Here is a 6,019-nt window from a genome sequence, read left to right as displayed (position 1 = left end):
GTGTAGGGTGCAGGTAGTGTAGGATGCAGGTAGTGCAGGGGGACAGACAGTGAGGGTGCAGGATAGGGAGGGTGCAGGTAGTGAGGTGGCGGGCAGTGAGGGTGCAGGATAGGGAGGGCGCAGGATTGGGAGGGTGCAGGATCGGGAGGGGGCAGGATCGGGAGGGGGCAGGATCGGGAGGGGGCAGGCAGTGAGGGGGTGGGCAGTGAGGGGGACACACAGTCTGGCAGAAAGCCCTTGGCATTCTGGGTCTCTCCCTCAGTACAATCTCTTGTCCACCGGGAGCTTGGAAAGCCAAAAGGCCCCTGTGTGTCCTGGTCAGGGTTTAAATCCAAACCCCCTGGGAGGCCACCTGCTAGGGAACAGAGCTGCCCCCTGGCACCCGCCCTGCAGCTCAGCAGCTCAGCTCAGAGCAGGGGGTGGCTCCGGGGGTGGGAGGACTGGGAGCTCATCTGGAGGACTGCGGTCCTGACCCCGGCAGGAAGATGCTGACACAGGCTGCCCTGTGCGGACGGCCAGCCCTGGGGAACCTGCCTGGGCACCGTGAGTCAGAGGAGCACCTCAGGGGTGGGGGGCCTGGCTTTTAGGGTCAGAGAAGGCAGAGGGTGTCACAGTGCTCAGACGGCATCACGCAGGGGGACCCTGCCAGGCAGGCCACGGTAGCGTGCCCCTGCGCCCCCTGCAAAGAAAATGTGAAGCCCTCACTCCTGTCCCTGGGAGCACGACCCCACTGCTGAATAGGGACTTTCTTTTGTCTGTCACTGAGGACCGGCCTCAGTCCTAATCCCTCCTGAGTGAACTCTTTGAAAAAGATCAGAATACACGTGCACGCACACACACGTGTGTACACACACACACCAAGTATCAAGGAACTCCCACAAGGATGGACCGTCCCTTACGGCTGATGCCCCAATTTCGACTTCTCCCACGCTCCCCTGAGAACGAGGCCCCTGGACACCTTTCAGGCCTGAAGAGAACCCACACCCAAGGCTCAGCTCTCTCTCACTGCTCTGTAGCCGGATGCCCACTCACAGCGACCCTCCAGGGCAGGGTGGACCTGCCCTGTGGGTTCCTAACCCTGTGACTCTTCCCAGAAGCAGACAGCCTGGCCTTTCCCCCGCCCTCGCGCCTTCCACAGAGAGGCCTGCAGGTGAGCGGTCCCACCAGGCAGGTGGGCACCCTGGCCGTAGAACAGTCAGCTACGGGAGACCAAAGGCTGGATGGCCTTGGGGGGTGGGGAGGGTGGGCGGTGCAGGGGGGCAATGTTCAGCCGGCAGGGGGGCAGGGGAGAAGAGAGGGACCCATGGATTCGGGAAGCGAGGGAGGAAGCGGGGCGAGAACTGTTCGATCTCTGCGCACAAGACCCAGGTTCAGCTCCTGGCCTGCTCTGGACCGCAGGCTGCGGTGATGTAGACAGGTCTCCGCAGGGTCCTGATGAAGACAGGCTCAGAAGAAAGGCCTGGCCCTCGGTTTCCAGAACCAGCGACAGAAACCTACAGGCCCCACGGCTGGAGGGACTCCCGGGACGGCAGCTGGAAAGTGGGAGGGGCTGTGGGAGCTTGGAGGTCTCTCTCCACCCCTGCTGCTTCCTCCCTCCAGTCCCAAGCAGAGGCCACCAGGGATTCCGAGGGTGGCTGCAGCACGTGAGTTACCTGCGATTGCCTCAGCCCGGTACACAATCCCGCCCACACATGCCCCTGTGTCCCTGCCAGAGGGGCTGGGGCAAAGTCACACTGGCTCTGGAGAGGGGGGCTCTCCAGGGGTGTTTTCACTGATATCTTGTGAACTGGCATGCGCTCCCTGAAAAGGGGCAGCAGGCTTCTTAAAGACGCCTCGAAACCAGCCAGGCCGGTACCCCGAGTCCCTCTTCCGGCTGGAAGGGAGGGCGTCGTCGCCGCACAGCTCCCCTTTCAGTCAAAAGCAGGCTGGCCATGCGGGCCGCCCTGCTCGGGACAGTCCAGCAGACCAGACCCATGGGGCAGCCTGTGCTGGAGGAAGCTGGGTGGAGTGGGGGGGCAGCGTGGAGGGGACATGCAGGAGAGGAGGGTGGATGGAAGCGGGGACCCAAGGGGATGTCGGAGGAGCAGTGACACGAGGGGGCAGCGACTTCCACACAAGACCAGGTGCATGGTTCACTCCATAAACTTCTACTCCAGCCGCGATGAATCTGTATCTCAGAGCAGCGGTTCCCACGGCCAGTGCACAATGGGCCCAAGGTGGGTGCCCAGAGGCAATGGACAGACACAGCTCGGTTCATCCCCACATCTCCACAGTGGAGGCCACTCCGCCACAGAGGGACCGAGTCCTGATGCCTGACGCCACAAGGGGTGTGCCACACACATACACCTACACATTCACATACACATATGCACACACATACATACACTCTCACATGCCCATATACACACACACATACACATAAGTACATACTCACATGCCCGTATGCATACGCACATGCACATACATGCACACCTATACACATTCACATACATCTACATGCCTACACATGCATACTCACATACACATCTGCATGCCCCACACAGATGGACCCTGACGACATCATGCAGGAAGAAAGAAGGCAGATGCCAATCACCAGCTGCTCAGCTTCCCATCTGTGACTGGCTAGACGAGGCAGACACAGAGGGAAAGACGTTCACTAGTGGTTCCCAGGGCTCAGGGCGTCACTGCAGAAGGGGGTGAGTTTCTGTTTGGGAGCAAGGGAGATGGGGAGTAGAGGAGGGTGCACAGCAGTGGCTACAGTTCATGCCACTAAAGGGTGCTCCTAACATGGCAGCAAAGGCAGCCATTGGTTATATAAACACATATTAACACGCATGTGCATGCATGCAGAAACACCCACAGATACACACATACAAACAGACTTATGCGTGTCACTGCACATGCACACACACAAACACGCACAGACACACATGTACAGACACACGCGCACACACAGACACACACGTACCAGCACTCAACAGTCAAGGTTCGGGAATCAACTGAAGCAGCAGCCTTCAGTCTGGACGACGGCTCAGTGTCAGGAAGACGCAAATCCTCACATCTGGACCCACAGGGGACATCATGATCAATGCAGCAAAGGTTGAAGTTTGCAAGGATTTCGTCTTGCTTGGTCCCACAATCAATGCTCGTGGAAGCAGCAGTCAAGAGATCAAAAGATGAGTTGTATTAGGTAAATCTGCTGCACAAGACATCTTTAGAGTGTTAAAAACTCAAGGTTGTTATTTTTTGTTATTAATAAATCATTTTATTTGGAGCTCTTACAGCTCTTATAACAATCCATACATCAATTGTATCAAACACATTTGTACATATGTTGCGACCATCATTTCCAAAACATTTTCTTTCTGCTTGAGCCCTTGGTATCAGCTCCTCTTTTTTCCCTCCCACCCTCATGGATCCCTGATAAATTATAAATTATTATTATTATTTTCATATCTTACACCATCTGTTGTATCCCTTCACCCACATATCTATTGTTCCTACCCCTGGAGGGGGGTTTTGTACGTGGATCACTGTAGTCCATCCTGTTTCTCCCCCTTCTCCCCCCACCACCTTCCCCCCACCCTCATGGTATTGCTACTCCCATTACTGCTCCTGAGGGTTTTGTTTGTCCTGGATTCGGTGTGTCAAGAGCTCTTGTCTACTAGTGTACATGCTCCAGTCCAGCCGGATTTGTAGGGTAGAACTAGGGTCATGATAGTGGGGTGGGGGAAGCATTAAAGGACTAGAGGAATGTTGTGTGTTCCGTTGGTGCTGTGCTGCACCCTGGCTGACTCCCTCCTTGTAGTATTAAATAAAAAAATAATGACGCTGAGGGAGGTGGGGTGCCAGCCCCCACCGCTAATACTACTATTACTCAACGGGTTCAGTAATACTACTTCTGGGTTCAGTAATGCACAATTGTACGGTTGAGATATATAAGCATTATATTAAAGTCATCAAGAGCATGAGAGATAATACAATAATACAGTCAGGCATGATACATAGCAACATTGCTCACCTCAGCCCAGCTTGGTGGTCCACGTGGAGAGAGGGGGAATGGAAAGAGGGTAAGGAAACAAGGGAGAGGGGAGTAACCAGGGAGTGAGCAGCAAGGAGCTCAGAGTCAGAGAGAGAAGTTCAACACCCTATATTGCTGACCCTTGCCTATATACCTTTTGGGGGCAAGCCAGCCCACTAATTACAGGTAGAGACATACGTCACAGGGAAGGGTTGTACTATAGGCTACACAGCAATGAGAGGGTGGTCTAGGGGGTGGTCTGTGGGTCTCCATAGGAACCATTATCAGTAGGGTGCAAACCCCACCTAGAGGAACCAAGCTAATGGTCCCAAGCTTCAGAGAGAAGTAGCCCATTGTCTCCAGCAGCAGGGAGCAGGCCCACCCCTATGGTGGGATGAGACAGCAGTCTGGCAGCAAGTATCTGACTTCCCCCCATACCTCCTTCCTTGTGACCCTTCTGTGAGGGAATGTCCAGTTGTCTACAGATGGACTTTGGGTCTCCACTCTGACTCCCATCATTTTCATAGACACATTTGTTTGTTTGGGGTCTTCTGATGCCTAATCCCTGATCCCGCCGACACCTTGTGATCACACAGGCTGGTGTGCTTCTTCCATGTGGGCTTTGTTGTTTCCCTGCTAGATGGTCACTTGTTTAACTTCAAATCTTTAAGACCCCAGATGCTCTTTATTTATTTATTTTTGCTATATCTTTTTTTAAAATCTTTTAATAGCCAGGAATCATCAGCTTTCCTCACCACATTTGTTTATGCATCCATTTTGACTTCAGTGGTCATGTAGGGAAGGTGAGCATCACAGAATGCTAGGTTCTAATAAGAACAAAGTGTTCTTGCGTTGAGGGAGTACTTGAGTAGAGACCCAATGCCCATCTGCTACCATGATAACATATATGTACCTTTATCCCTATTGTTATATATCAATATATTTACCTATGTACACACTTATGTTTATACCTCTATAAATGTCTTTTGCCCCCTAGTTCTTTCCTCTGTTTCCTTTTACAGTACTTTCCTCCTGTCCCACTATCATGTTCAACCTTTATTCAGCTCTCTTTCTCTCAGCTGCATTGCACTTGATCACACCTCACCAGGGATTCTACACCCTCCTCGCCAGCAATTTCAGATCTTTTACTGTTCCCTTGTCCCTGGCTTTGCTGGTTCCTCCCTCCTTTTCCTCACCTCCTCCTTTCCTATGTCCCCCTGGAACCCTCGGCCCCCTTATTTTATCCTCAGATTGGTTATCCTGCCTATCTTGTATGGATAGACATTAGGGAAAAAAAAGGGGGGGGTGCCTATAAATAGTTCAAGGTCTGCCTGTTGACCTTCTGAATGTTTTCCGGTCAGATCTGGTGAAGTGCCATGTGATCCCGAAGTCTGTTTGGGGATTGCAAGGATGTTACTGTAAGGACTAAGGTGCGCCCGACACAGCCGTGGTATTTTCAATGGCCTAATACGCATGCGGGAGTTAGACATCAACTAAGGAGGACTGAAAATGCATCCACGCGTTTAAACTGTGGTGCTGGCAAAGAATATTGAATAAAGAATATTGAAAATGGACTGAGAAAGTCTGTCTTGGAAGAAGTACGGCCCGAGTGCTTCTTAGAGGCGAGGATGGTGAGACGTGCTGCAGCAGAGAGCAGTCCCTGGAGAAGGACGTCGTCGTGCTTGGTAAAGCAGAGAGCCAGGGGCAGGCCCTCAAGCAGACGATGGACACGGGTCCTCGGTAAGAACAGCTGTGAGGGCAGCCGGTAGGATGGGCAGTGTTTCATTGTGCTGTACATGGGGTTGCTATGAGTCAGAACAGACTTGGTGGTTCTCACAACAACAACAACACAGACGTGTTGATTATTGCAAACCTCATGTTTCCTGGCAGGTTGCGTGCATCCTAGGAGAGGCATTGAGGAGGGCGGGGCTGTCTGAGGAGGTGGGCGGGGCCGTTGGAGGAAGTCAGGGCTGTCAGAGGAGGAGGGCGGGGCTGTCG

The sequence above is a fragment of the Echinops telfairi genome, unplaced genomic scaffold, assembly GCF_000313985.2.
Source record: "Echinops telfairi isolate 266 unplaced genomic scaffold, ASM31398v2 ScPeMD7_5;HRSCAF=22, whole genome shotgun sequence".
In the NCBI taxonomy this organism is placed as follows: domain Eukaryota; kingdom Metazoa; phylum Chordata; class Mammalia; order Afrosoricida; family Tenrecidae; genus Echinops; species Echinops telfairi.
The sequence above is the reverse complement of the archived record's forward strand: the minus strand, read 5'-3'. Positions refer to the sequence as shown.